Below are 15,633 nucleotides of genomic sequence, written 5' to 3'. Positions count from 1 at the left end.
TCTTGCATATTTACTTTTCTAAAAGATTTACTAATTTAAATTCAAAAATTGCTTTCCTAACAATAAATTATGTTAGAAGTTGGTTAAGATTAATTTTTTCTGTGGTCACAGGCCTCATATTAATTTTAAATAAAACTTAATGTGATGTATTTGTTCAAGGTTTGAAAATCTCAATACGATTTATGAACCTTGATTATTCTCTTCTGATTTCATTGAATAATGTGCTCCATTACTCATTGCTGATATTTAATCATACATTTTCAATCAAGCATAGAAATTCTAATCAATGGTACGAGGTAAATTATGGAAAAGCGCAGTACATGATGAAATTGATAATTATGTTGATCTGAAATAACGGAATCGAGATACACTTGGCTAATAATCATAACATGCGAGATTGAATAGAGTTGGAAATTGGAAGCAACTAATCTGCTTTGATTAATTCCAATTGAGTTCTATACATTCTGTGCCTAGTGCAAAACGAAGCGAAACTCATCCAAAAAGTGGCCCTATCCCCATATTACAATATCGGCCAAATTGACAGCATTCATATATTTCTTTTAAATTTCTCTCTCATTCTTCAATACAATCCTCAGTCATTCGTTAGAAAAATATGCAATGATTACAATGTGGAAAAACTAGGATGATAAAATATTTGGAGGAAATAAAGGACAAGTTTCATAAACGTAATACAAACACAATTGGACTGCTAGCAAAGCGTGTGAAGATTCACAAAAAATACATTATATATTCCCTTTGGTCCCTTTATTTTCTATCATGTACAGCCGTTACCCAACTTCTCAGGTGGCTGGACATACATATTTGCATTTCAATAATCATAATTAATAATCCACCATTTTAGGAAAACTTTAATCTAGGGACTAAATAAATTGAGTTTATTGTTGGCCGATACTTGCTTGCCTTATATTATTTCCTTCGTCATAGTTTTTCATACATTCTGAAGGTCTCGAAAAATAAAAAAAATGCTCTCTAAGGAATGGGGGCATAAATACGTATATCTTTTGTAAGGGAAACTACATAACTTTCCTATAAATAACTAGTACTTAAATCATACCGTCACAGATTTCTGCTACACAATATTGCTGAAAAGGGTCTTAAACTGAAAGTGTGATCATTTTGTGAAGAGCCATTCAACAAATAAAATAACAATTTTCTAAATCACCGAAATTTAGAAAATCAGGCTTTGTGTACTGAACCATTTCCTCCAAACTAAAATGTTATCCCTCACTGAGCCTTCTCTCTGGAAAGAGAGCCTATTTAAAAAGGCGTCTGCAGATTCACGGGCAAGGATCACTGAGTGTTAAGATGAAAGATCTTTTACCTATGCCATCATTGATGAAACCAAGACCATTAGGACACTTAAGAAATCTAAATATAAACGCATATAATGGTATTATTATTACCTATATTTATCTACCTATCAGATGTAAGTTTTTGGTGGTACCTCGCCAAGATTACGTACTGTTTCACGACCATCTCGTCTCATTTGCCCTATAAGTATTAGAATTTAGTTATATTTTCTATGCGTACACTGCCTTTGAGTATTTTTTTCTTCCATAAGGCTCACTATCAAAGAAATAATGCCCCAGTGTCTCTAATGCTACGTATATTGTCCTTGAAAATACAGCCCAAAGCATTGATTCACTCCACAGGCTCTAGATTATTTCCTTCTACTAAAATGTTTAAATTAACCTACATCAATCGTAATAGTGTCATTACTTAGGCTTTATTTCAGTTAATATCCATACCACCATTCTCGCATTGGTCCTTAAAGCACTCAAAAATAACTAAATTATCTTGCCTGTCTGGCTAACTGCAGTTTGAACACCTGCCCACTTTTTCAACACAATTTTCAACTAAAACCCTTCCCACGCCTTAATGTTTCCTCAGCATATCAGGAAAAAAGTAATCTCTTGTAATGTTGACCAATATTGTCCATCCCTCTGCTCCTAATGCTACCTTTGCTTGTGCCACCTGGGTTACATATTAGTTTTAAAATGATCCGCTATATCCCTTTAGTACCTACATCACAAGTCGTTTCCTTAAATACTGTGCACTCTATTCTGTCGTACGCCTTTTCAAAATAGACAATTCACACAAAGACTGCCAGAATACGAACTGCCTGTTCATTTGAACAATACTGCAATACCTATATATGTTTTAGCTCCTTTATAAACTCAAAATGATCTTCAACTAAATGGTTTTTTTACAGTTATGTAACCTTTACTAGTGATAAGATAGCATTGCTGCTAAGTAAAATGATACTAATCTTATGCTCATCAAATGCTGCAGCTTTATTCTCTTTCAGAATAGCATTCAAAATTGATCTAATGAAGTTGTCTGGCGAGATTGCTTCCTCATAAAAGCTGTTAAATAGTAGACACTCGTCCGTCCACATTTCCTCTTTAGAATAATTTGGTGATAACATCTAATCCTTACCTCTTTTTGGCAATCATTTCCCATTTTGCCTTTTATAATCAGATATCTTGTCTTCTTAGGTCAAAGCTAATCTTATCCACATCTCATTCTCTCTCCAAGCCTATGGTAGCTGGCCTTTCTCTTCACCAAAATCGCTTCCATCTTCTCTGACATTTTCTGGGTGTACTGATAACTTTTTACTTTGAATAGAGCAAAATAGCGTTCATTTTCTGCAAAATTTAAAATTTTCCCTTTTTATGCTCCGTTTTTAATTTTTCTTGTTTTTGGAAATTCTCCATTTCCATCCTCGAAAAGTCATTTCCATCACTTATCTTTGGCGCTATTAGTTTTGTGATTAAGTTCATTATTTTTTTCTTTAAAATTTCCTCTCTTCAATTCCTAACAAATTGTCTTACATTTCTTCCTTCCTGCCATCATTTTGATCAATTCCCTTGTGATCCATTTTTTAAGTATTTTTGTATTTACTGTTCCTATCCTTTCTATAATTTTCCAACCCTCCTTCTTGTACTACCTACATATCTTCTTTTGTCGGGTAACGTAAATTCTCGTCGCAAGATTCGGAGTCAATTTGTGCTAACAAGTCATTATTAATAAACAAAAGCCAAATTCATGAAAGCATCTATTTACTGTTCGTCTTAAGTAAATGAAAATTCGGTCTTAAGACTTAATAAACAACCTCAAGATGCAGGAAAAATACGCCAGAGATTAATAAAAAAAAAATAAATGTTAAATAAATATGTAAAAGTATAATTTCCTTTGCCCGGTGTAGGGGTAATAAGTTCAATTGAATGCACAAGTCGTGGGCGTCTCAAAAATGGTACAAACTCACGCACTCGTAGAGACAGCACAGAAATACGAGGTTTGAGGGAGCGTCGTTTGTAACGTTTTCAATGCGTAACCACCAGTTGATCAAAAATAACTTGGAAGATAATGGTGAATACGCCAAGGAGGAATTGTCACTATGACGAAGAAATGAGATGTGATTGAAGAATTATTTCCGATGATGTGGGTCTTGGAGGAAGAAAGACGGGAATAAAGTGAAGCCTCGTCTAGAATGGAAATTATTGGAATACGATCAAATGGATGCGTTGGCGTGAATCCGCAAATAGTCAACACTTTTGGGATTAGGGAATGCGAGTGAATGCGGGCTTGGGAGAAAGATGTTTAGAAAGGTGGGAGCTAAAGGAGAAGAGAGAGGGGAGCGTTTACTTGGGAACCGAAATCTCTGTCCGTGGAGTCGAAATATGCCGTCGTAGATTGGGGGTAAAAGCTTGGATAGGGATTATGGATTATAATATTAAGAGACGGGGATGATGGGATGAAGGTTTTAATCAAATGAAATAGATGTGGAAGGAGGAATCAACGGATTGAGTACGGCCTGGGAATCCGAATAGATTCGAGTTTCGGAGCAAGCGGAGACAGGGATGGCAGGATCAGCGACGTACACCCCCTCGCGATAAACGCCGTAAGGATTGAAAGTGTTAAGGTTAATTAGGTGTTAGGTTAAGGCATCTCTGATCGAATTGGGGGAAGCTTACTTTCCGGAATAAAAGTTTCATTCTATTCACCCTTACACAAGTCCGTTTCCCGACTGAAGGTCCTCCTTCCTAATGATAAACCTCCTTCATAATAATAAACCTTTCCTCTACAAAAACTACCCACATTTTCCGTGAAAACTGAAAGAAGGATTATGAGATTAGCAGTGGAAAAAATTTTAATCAAGAATATTAGAAGATAAAATAATATTCTGGAATAAAAAAGAATGCAATTCTATAACAATTACAGCGATTTAATCCATTCCATTGAGAATCTGATACCGAAGAGAAATACAAGCATCATATTACTACATCATGCTGCACCATGGCCAGAGAAAATGTAGGGTAAATCCCGTTCATTTGCTTGAAGTAAAATAGAAAAGGAAACAAAGACGCAATCAAAATTGATTTACAAATAAACCAAATTTCAATTATTTTGAAATGTAATTGAACATTATTGTTATTTAATTTTTTATTCGGGTTGAATTGAAAAATCATTGTGCGGCGGTCATGAGTAGGACTTAATTGCAATTACATACCAGTAACTACATATGCTATTAGGCTCTTGCAAATTATTTTCTTTAATTTCCATTACCTCTTTCCGAAGAAATGCATGGCGGCGTAAATGATGTTGAGTACTGCCTTGTGGCAGAACTAATTGAGAAACTTTTAATTTTAAAGTGAGCAAATTCTTTGCATGGAACGATAGTTTTCGAACTAGGAAAATCAGACTACACAGAGAATAAAGGCGCGAGTTTGGCTGACGTGTTTGTTAGTAAACTCTATGGATTTCTCATGTCCATAATCAAAATTATTTTTCTTGCAAGATCAAGCGCAAAACTACTATGTTGACGTACCACGATAAAACCACTTTTCCCGACTGAGCCGTGCAGTTACAGAGAGCGTTTGAGAAGAGAATGTAGCTTTCAATATGATATCCCCAAGCAAATAAACGAAATGTAACTTTATTCGAACCCAAAATCTTAGTTAATATTGGGCAGAAGGTACATAAAAGGAGAATCTAAATACATCCATTCTAATTATATCATAAATATCACGATATTAACGTACAGTGAAATTGATAGAGTGAGTTTTTTCTTCGATGGCGAGGTAGGGTATACATTAAGAGCAAGGGTTGTGATCTATTGTTTTATGTCCAGCTTCGAAGGAAAAACTAAAAGAAATAATATATTTTTTATCACTTCCTCTCATTTATCTCAAGAAGAGGTTTTTTTTCTTACCCACCAAGCACAAATTGGCCCTGAGAAACCTCTGGGAGCAAGGCACACGCATTGAAGGAGTTCACGGAGACAGTACGAAAATAATAATAAAGCTGAAGCATAACACATCCATTGTAAGATTACAAGATACGTGTAAGTGTGGGGTTCCAAATTTTAGAGGAGAAACGGGGAGAGAAGAAAAAAACATGTGTTATGAAGTCGGCGAAGAGGGACAGGCGTAGGTAGAGAGAAAGACCGCCATTACTCGCGGTAAGTTGTTGTTAGGGGTACCCTCCTCTCTCTCTCCTCACCAACAGGGTCCACTCTTTCTTTCCTTCGCCCTTTCCTTCTACCCATGAGTTCCCAACCCCACTCTCCCACCGTCTCCTATCCACCCGGTCCTTTTTAGCACCGGCCCACCGGAGGAGAGGGGTCTCGCCCTCCCTGCTTTCTTTTACCTCGCCCCACAAACCCCTTGCCCGTTGGAATCGGGATGCTACGGGAGGAGAAGTGGTTCGAATGGAGAGCGGACGAACACGTAAATGAAACGGTGTGAAGAAGGGAGAATGAGAGGACTTTGGGAGGGTGGAATTGGGAAAGGCGGGAGGGAAATTGTACGCGATGGGGGGAGGGTAGGAGGTAGTGGGATGGGGGTAGGAACCGAAGAGAATGGAGGGGGAGGGGGGAAGCAGGAGCGAATGGTCTGGAATCGTTGAGAGGAAAAAGGAGGGCAATTTATCAGCGAGGTCTCTCCAGGGATCAATGCGTTCGTTCCCCAACTCAGTCCCCGCCACCCTTTGCCATCCCCACGCCCTCTCTCTCGCCACCGCCCTCTCTGGACCTCCTTTCCTCCTCCCATTCCACCCTCCCCCTCTCTGCCACTTCCCCAACACCCCGCCGCACTGGACCATAAAACCCATCTTACCCCTCCCACCCACACAAGCCTCGATTTCCATCCTTCCCTCCCCTCGTTCCCCTTTCTCTTCCTCCGCTCCCGTGTATGCTCGCTTACGACACACCCTCCTCTCTCCTCCCCTCCCCCTCCTAACCGACCCCCGCTAGTCCTGTTCATTCCTTCCACCACTATTACTCTTCCTTTTTTCCTGTTCTCCCTGGCAATTATTTTCAATTTTCTCGGCCGTTTGCATCCGTCTTTTTTGTGCTTCCTCCCGTCGTCTATTTACATCTCCGCTCCGCATCCTGTGCTACATTTTCTTAAAACCCTAATTCACTTTTTCGCGCCGAGGGTCCACGAAGAGTGCTCGGATTGAAAGAATTGCCGGGGGCCGTGTGCGCACGGGTTCGGTGCAATTACATCGGATACTCGTGTCAGCTCTTGCCCCGTCGCCATTAATAAATGCTCGGTGCGGTGATGCCGGATTCTCGACAACGTTCTCCGATGTAAAATGCACATAATGCTGTATCCTCATTATCGATTCTTATCAAGAACCATTTTGGAGGGAACATATTTTTAACTTGATTACAGTTATTTGAACTCGGATTACTTCACTGGAAACTCGAATTGGGAAATTATTCTTTCAGTAGTTTCAGCATTTATCTGTTAAATCATATCTAACCCTTTTTGACTATTAAAAAAGAAATAAGTTTATAAAGGGAATAAATAAAATTCATAGCAATAAATATCTCGTCCATAATTTGAAATTACTTTTTATTTGTTTTTTCGCAAAATGAATATTTGATATTTTTTCTGCATTTGTTTGCAGTAAATCTAAACCAAGAGTAGGAATGATGTACTTGAAGGACTGATATAATAACAATAGGAAATGATGGCTCCAGGCTTGGGTCAAAAAAAGGTCTCTTTAAACGCACAGCGTTAGTACAGTCTTTCACTTCTTCTCCGTTTCTCTGACTGTGACGATGTCATATTCCTGTTTACTGAGCTACCACGCAAATACAAACTCTTATTTTTCATTTTTAGTCCACACATCCGCCACTACCAACACCTCATAAACTCAATTTCATTTATTTCATTCAATATTTATTACTTCTTTTTTCTCTCCTCTCCGATTACTACTCTAACATCAGTTTCCTGAACGTTCTTTTCCATGCGTAGCTGTAAACGCTCTTATTATTACAGTTGCTTAACCATTTCTTAAGCTTCTTCGGACTACATCCTTCCAGCTTATCGCTTCTGCACACAAACAGCTTTTTCTTTTCATTCGTTCCCGCGCTCTCCTTGCTTGGGCTAACCACACCAAAGCCTTATTCCCATCCATTCACCATCTTTCGCTGCCCTCACGTGTTTTTCATATCCGCATTTCACCCGATTTCGTCTCACTGCCATCTGCTTTACTCTTCGTAAATATAATCCTTCATTTATGGCAGCGTGCAACAAAACCTGTTCCGTCATCTTACTTTCTAGGTAAAACATGATACGTTCCACAGAGGCACGACGCCGATATACATATGACTCAAAAGTAATTACGGCGGTGACCATTATATTTTTTTCTTCTTTCATCGGAAAATATTTAAGAAAATCCCGTCTCGTTATAATTTTCAGCGTGTCTTGAGTTTTTTTTTCCTCCAGGCATTCCTCCAAACGGAAAATTTTAACAAGGGCGCTGTAAGGTGGTGAACTGAAAGTTTTCTTCGGTGAGTTTGGCCATGTATTTGAAAATTTTATGAAAGGATTTTCATCGCTTCACTACGTGATCCAAGGCGTATTTGTGAAGGGGTAGCTTTAAGTATCAGAAGATATTTTTGTGTCCCTGCTGCTTAAAAATATTCTTTTTGAGCTCTTTTTGAGCTCGGCAGCAAAACGGCGATGTAAATTGTTTATTTTAAGCATTATTTCCAGAAACAATTTGGTAAAATGTCAAAGAGGGGATAAAATAAAATTTGAATCAAGGAAAAAAGTCTGTTCCACCTATTAAAATATACAATATAATTCTAAATGAGCAATTTGGTTGGAATCTGAAACAAATTCCTTCTCTCTTTTAACACGAAGTCAAAATGAATAAATAATAATTATATTTTTGTTTTTGAGACGAAGTAATATTTTAAGTAAAACAAGTTACATTTCGGTATTCAAAGGGAGGTTGCCTTGGGACCGGGAGTGTCAGAATATCACGTTACCAACTACCTTTGCTCACATTACTCCGCGTCAACTTCAATTACATCGATGTATGACGTGCCTTTGCAATGCAAAAAAGTACGTCTACATGGTAAAAAAATAAGTACATAAAAAAATAACTTCGAAATTTTTAATGATTGACAATGCCAAAATGTTTCACGATTTTCCCGCTCTCACAATGCGAAAATTTTGGTATCTCCAAATCACGAAAATCGTGTCATATGAAGAAAGGTACTTCTTAGAAAGTTTAAATGTATGACAAGCAACAATCAGGTACGTATTATCTTTAAGAAATTTTTTAAAGTACCGATTTCAAAAAATTATCTCATTTAATTATTATCGCAGATTCACGACGTGGAGACCGATTGCCTCACAAAATGAAATAATGGATGAAAAGTTCAAAGAGGGGGAAATATCCGAAAAAATACAGGGCTTACCAGGAGGAGAGTCGAAGAGTTTACGTGTATGTGTAATTTTATATGGAAAATTTGCGGTCCAGTCTCGTCAGGATCTCTCATTCTTTCTTCGAGTTAGCTAACACCAAAGGTGGAGTATCATTTTCAAATGAAAATGTAACTCAAATATGCCGAATGGAAATAAAGAGTTCACTGCTCTTACAATATCCGTTGCCGCGTCACCCAACCCGAATAATCAATATCTCTGTAATCGGGAATGTGAGTAACAAGTTCGTCAAGTGTTTGAGCGTAAAAAATAATGTTATTTTCATATATTTTCTTAGACTAAGACCTCAAGCATTACTTAGCGACTTTAAATTCTTATCCATGGCTTATGCTTTCCTTTTCAAATCAGTTGTCAGTCAGGTCGGCGTTTTGTGCCGATATAATTTCTCGATAAAGCGATCCAAACCCGATTTTCAAGAGAATACTTTTGGTTAGCCACGGATGGCAACGCGCAAAAATCGAGCATGAAGTGAGACTCGTGGGAAGCTGGTTCAACTCATAATGCTTGCGGAACAGTATATGCAATCGGATGTAAAATATCAACGGCCTCCAATCTACTAGAATTCACTGAGAAATCAGAGGCGCGTTTTTATCCAACGTCCACGGAGCATACAAAAAAGTGGCATTACTTTAAATCTAAATTACTCAGCCTACATTTTTGAAAACCAGCTTAAGCAAAATATGTTAAAGACGCTATCTATCCAATACCTACCTGTTCGCTAAATCCTTCTATCCCGAGCAACATTTATCAATTCGAGAGTGGATGAAGTTTTACGGAATATTTGCAAATTTTGATTTTACCAAGATAACTTCATAATTACTGAAACATTGATGGTTACATAGCTGAGTTCATCATTGGTTTGGCGTTTCCAAAATTTTCATCGCCAACATAATGCTCTTTAAAAGAGAAAGCTTTTAATAAAAATCTTTAAGTAAAACACAGTACTATATACTACATCAGATTTTGTTACATATTACTATTATCACGAGAGGTTAAGTAATAGTTCACTTGAATGTTTTCTTACGGCAATAAATACTACTCTAATCTTCTCTCAAATATTAAAACCGTATCGTCAATAAAGAAATTTTCCTTAGATATTTTAATCGACACGCAAAATTTATCCGCAACTTACCGCACAATTATTAATTCAGCATTTTCCAACTGTTTTATGTGCCAATAAACCGAAAACAGCCAAGTTTGATATTTTGAATAGGATCAGGAATTAACAATAAATCAGTTACACCCACCCAATATCATGGTGAAGGAAATACCACGCAGGCGGAGATAGATTCCGCGACCTAATGCCCAGCAAAAGAGGAAGTTACCACACCACCACTCTGGCTCAAGCAGGGAAACGTCCTGCTGCTATGTCCCGGTATCGGCTTGCTGTCATTCCTGTATTTTCAAAGATTGCATACTATCCCGCTTTGACTATACTCACCCCATTATTCATTCCACGCACGCCTAGGTCTCGCGCACAATTTGACTCACTCGATTCCCTCCCACGACCCTTATCAAAGTCCTGCAGTTGCAATATCCCTTTAGAAAATCCGTTACATTGTCAACAATTGGTGGTGATCGGTGAAGAAATAAGCAAGATTTATTAGAGTATTAGCCGCAAGAGCAGTGAGTTATCATTGCCAACAAATTGGATTCACTTTTGAGAGACACACATGGAAGCATATAACAGATTGGATATAAATATCCAATGAAGTAAGTAGTAGGACTAATAATTTTCGTAAGACCACTTTTGTAATTACGCAATGAATTTATGGGTCCTCAAGAAAGAAAGAAAGTTATTTTCTGCAATTTTCTATAGAAAGAAAAAATTCAAATTTGACGTCGAAAGATTTTTTATGACGCCGCTGCGACACGGATTGTAAATGAACTCATTAATTATTAAACCAAAAATCTACCGAGAATATGGTTGCTACTGCTTACAGTGGTTCACACATGAATATAAGCTGAGCAAATTTAAAAATTTGCCAAAAATGAACAGAAAACTTTCCCAAAAAACCCATTTTTAATACGGATATTTTTCAACTAACACGCTATATTCAGCATCAGTAATTTCATATCCAAAATAAATCAATTTAATACATAACATATTGAAAGTTTCCTTTAAATGCTTTCCCCTATACTATGCCAACCAGCTGCTGTGCATGCGTATATATTTATATACACAGTATATACGTTTGTGAGTGTGCGATTTTTCGGGTACCAGATTTTCATCGGAAACGAAAACCAGCACAGTGAAAGGAATTGGCTCCCCTACCCTGGTGTGTGAATTTCACACGCCGTCGAGCTTAGTACTGGGTGAACTCTGCCATTACTTACCTAACCGACCTTCGGGTTGATTACTGTGTTTATATATATATACATATATATATATATATATATATATATATATATATATATATATATGTATATATATATATATGTATATATATATATATATATATATATATATATATTTATATATATATGTATATATATATATATATATATATATATGTATATATATATGTATATATATATACACACAGAGCTATATATATATATATATATATATATATATATATCTAGAGAAACTTTCCTACCAAACTCCCAGTCATTTGTCCTTCTCGCGAGACTAATCTTCCCCATAGAGCATGGATTTCTTCTGTGCTTAATGGATACGTATTGTGCTGCCAAATTGCAAATGAGAGCGTTTCTGCGGAGTTTAGATCAAAATTCCTAAATTGGAAGATTTCTGGCAGATAAACAGGGATTCGAATCGTTTGACGAAAGCGGGTAAATATGGGAGGCGAGTAGGACAATACTCAGAAAAGTGGTTATGTGGGATACGGAAGAAAAGTTGAAATGCGCGTGTATGTGGGAAGGGTTTGGGATAAGGGTAGCGATCTGATAAGGAGAGGTGGGTAGAGTATGAGTGGTGGCGGGAGGATGCGGGATCATTGGATGTTTGGGGGAGGGAGTGAGAGGAGAGGGATTTCGCTCAAGTTATGCCGAAATCCCGTCGTCGTTAATGGAGGGAGAGGTTTGTTTTCCGCAAACACCACCGCTGAATGGAGGATTCTTGGTGCGCTTTGCATGCGTGACAACATTTCTTCCGTCTCCCTCCACCCCTTCATTCACTCATTCCCTTCCTCACCTTCCCGCACCCGGCCACCTCGCCCCACCGCCTATGCCGCCCCTCCTTCTCCTCACCCCCACTCCGTGACCCCCTCCGCCTCCTCATTTCGCCATCTGCCCTACCCTTCGTCGAACGCCACCCCGTCTCTTCCCTCCCCTCTCTGCATCCCCGGCCAAATATTTCTCGCCTTCGCCACTTCTCCCCAACCAATACCCTCGCTCCTTCCCTCCACATTCATCACTTCCCTCCACCAAATGCGCCTGCCCGTCTCCTCCTCCTACAATTTCTCTCGAATTCCACCCCCATTGCCTTGCCCCCGCACCCCCTCATTCCGTATCTTCACTTATTTACCTGGTGTGTGGTTTCTTTCAGCAATCCCTTCTCACGTTTAACTATTTCTTATGTCTTTTCACGTCTTTTACTCCGTGAACATCTAGTTATCGGGCTTTTGCTCCAGTGCAAGAGGATCATTACTCAATTGTGACGTGGGGATTCCAAAAGTTTCAAGACACAATTTCCAGTTGCCACATGACTACCTTTTTAAACAACCTCATAACTCAAAACTGGGATGAGACATACTGTTTATCTGGTCGTAAGCCTATTAGGGGAAGGTTTTTGGACCGTCCCTATTACTATATCATTTCGTCCAAATTGGATTTCTACAGTCGGCCTTCACAAGATCTTCACGATCCTCCATGCTCTGGCCTTCTTTGGGTCCTCTTACTTTCTGTCCTCTTTCGCGTCATTCATTACATCAGTGGTTTCCCTCGATTATTATCGTAGATTACCCAAATCCAATCCCTCCTTCATTTTCCGGGAAAGGATATTATCTCTCAAAGCCATTTACTATTTTCACCATCTTCGAGATTCACCGACTTTCCTCAGCCACATCTAACGAGTTTTTCTTCTTTTTCCTCTCTCTGTTCATTACGTCACTTCCACGTACGCAAAACCCATCCTTTAAAGTGTGCTCATTTTATTTCACAAGTTTCCTAACGCCATTCTCCATAGTCATTGTTCTTACTGATGTTTTTTAACGATTTTCACTTAGAGTCTTAGTCATTTATTACTTCCTCTTATAAAATCCTTTGTTGATCGACAAAACTCCTTTTCCAATATCCTTGAAATTACACTTACTTTCATCCAAAAATCTTTGATAAAGGCTAATTATTTATTTTATTGGAATCTTAACTTAAATGGCCACGTTATTGTTCATTTCTTTCAATATCTAATATATTTCATTTAATCAATTTTTATCCAATTTCCAAATTAATGGTCCTGAAATTCCCCCGACAAGGACTTTAATTCTTAAATAGATCAGGGGAAGATCCCCTGACAGTTATTTTAGTGTAGTAATCCGCTGATGTGAACCGAAACACTGATTATACATAATATAAAAAACAATTACTCACCTTGACAGGGACTCAAATTCTAATCACACGATTACCAACGGAGGTCTTAAATCGCAAATCGAAGGATCAAATTTTTAGTCACATTCAAGATGATTTTTACCCTGTGAAACTTCTGTACTTCCCTGTCAACTGACTTACTGGATAACTTCAGCCCTTCCGCTAATCCTAAGAATTTATTTTCGCAATTTCATCAATGATTCATGTCTGCTCTAATCCTATCTCAAGGTCGTGCTTCATTTTCACTATTTCACTTGGCATTTGCACTCCACTAAATCAAGGACAAAAATGAATATCATCGTTTGATACCACATTATTTACTACAATCAACATTCCTCTCCAGCTGTGGATACCTAAGTGCAGATGAACTCGTAATGTGCTAGTGCAAGACATATCCTCGTTGAATAACATCCAATTCTAATTTTGTTGGATAACATCGATGTAACCAAGGGATAGTTTATTTTGCTTCTATCTCTTAAAGATAAAAATTTATTACTTAAGGCCTCATCACAATAAGCCATTTGAGGGAGTTCTTCCGGGTAAAATCACGATAGGATTATACCGATACGTTTTCAGTTTAACTTCGAGTCTATTATTTAGTTGTAAACATGATCACCGTTTTCGTTTTAATACATGTTTCTTCTATATTTTTTGGCGCACATATTCCGAGTTTCTCTATCTTAACTTAGACATAGGCACACAAGGTCACGAAATCGACACGATCGTTTTTTGATAGTCAGAAATCCATCCATGCCGGAGGAAAAGGAAGATGACTCACATGGAGAAATATGTAATTATACTGATATTTTTCAATTTGGTTTGTCATCGCAAGTTGTGTGATTTCAGACTAAATTAATGAGACACTCGGTATGGTAATTTTTTGGTCTCATTTTGAAGAGTCTTATTTCATCTTTCCGAAATTACTTGTGAAATAGTTAATTTCTTTGTTATATTGTGTACAATCGTACTATTGAAACTTTTGAAACTATGTTGGTTTGTCGAGTATCCAGAATGAATAAAAAACTTGGCGGACTTTGCCCCAAAAGACAAACACCGCCAAGTTTTCGTTCCTAAATATGGGAATCAAAGAGTGGAACCAGCTGCCTGATGAACTCTTTAAGCCCTTACCCAAAAGCATTAAATCATTTAGGCGTGAATGTAAAAGGTATACATGATGAGATTGTTCAATGCAATACGGCAGAAGGTGTATGGCTGTATCACAATATATTGTTTTTTCTTATTTTTTTATTTTGTAAGTCTTCTATATGACTAAATGACACTATGATATGTTTTAAGACTGACTACTGCATAGTTTATAGCTCTTGTTATATCATGTCATTGCCACCCGGCTTATCGCCTAACAGCAATGTATCCTAAATAAATAAATAAATATTAAAACAATACTTTGTAGCCCCACCTGAAAATACGCTTTATTGCGACCTAGGTTTCACTGCGGTGCAGTATCTTAAGGTAAAGAGGTTATATTCACACAGGTATATATACAGACATATATATATTTATATATGGTTGTGGGAGTGGGTTAGAGATTGGTTGAGTGTAAAGGGAGGGGTAGAACACCGCCCATGACCACCAAGAGTCTCCAGAAATTTTCTTAAGTAATACTCTAAGGTTCAAACGCCTTTCGTGGCCTTTTTTGTGGGTTGTTTAGCTTGTATCAGCGTTTCGGTAAATTATCAAAGGAATTTAATGTGGTATAGGTCAATTAAAGGTAAAATAAAAGAGAAATCAAATTTTTCTTGGTTTTTTAGCATTACTTTCTACCATTATAAGTTTGCTCTGGTTTTTAATGCAACAATTTCAGAGCGTAAAAATCATTCGCCTTGACTGGGACTCGAACCCAGATCCCTCAATCGAGGGATCTGGGTTCGAGTCCCAGTCAAGGCGAATGATTTTTACGCTCTGAAATTGTTGCATTAAAATGCACATTAGCGGATGACTCCGTTAAAAGTTACTGTTGCGGCATCTCCCGCAGTTTCTTTGGAATTTGCTCTGGTTTATTGAAGACAGCACCGCGTACAATTCGTAGTACGAGCTCGTATGTGCTACCCTCATGATAGTCCTCAAGTATATGTTTCAGTCACTGATAATCCTGGTTAAATTAAATGCATGAATATGAATATAAATTACATGATAAACTCTTTCTCAATAATATTAGTAAATTTTAAACACATATTTTGACCGTTAGGAAATAATGAGAGTCATGGAGGGTCTACGACAAAGATTTCAGCAAAATTATTGAAACCATGAGTGAACTTACTTGCGGTAAGGGCATTCACATAAATTCATAGTGAACTGA

This window comes from Hetaerina americana, unplaced genomic scaffold (genome assembly GCF_022747635.1).
Source record: "Hetaerina americana unplaced genomic scaffold, ioHetAmer1.1.p SCAF_2, whole genome shotgun sequence".
Lineage (NCBI taxonomy): Eukaryota > Metazoa > Arthropoda > Insecta > Odonata > Calopterygidae > Hetaerina > Hetaerina americana.
The sequence above is the reverse complement of the archived record's forward strand: the minus strand, read 5'-3'. Positions refer to the sequence as shown.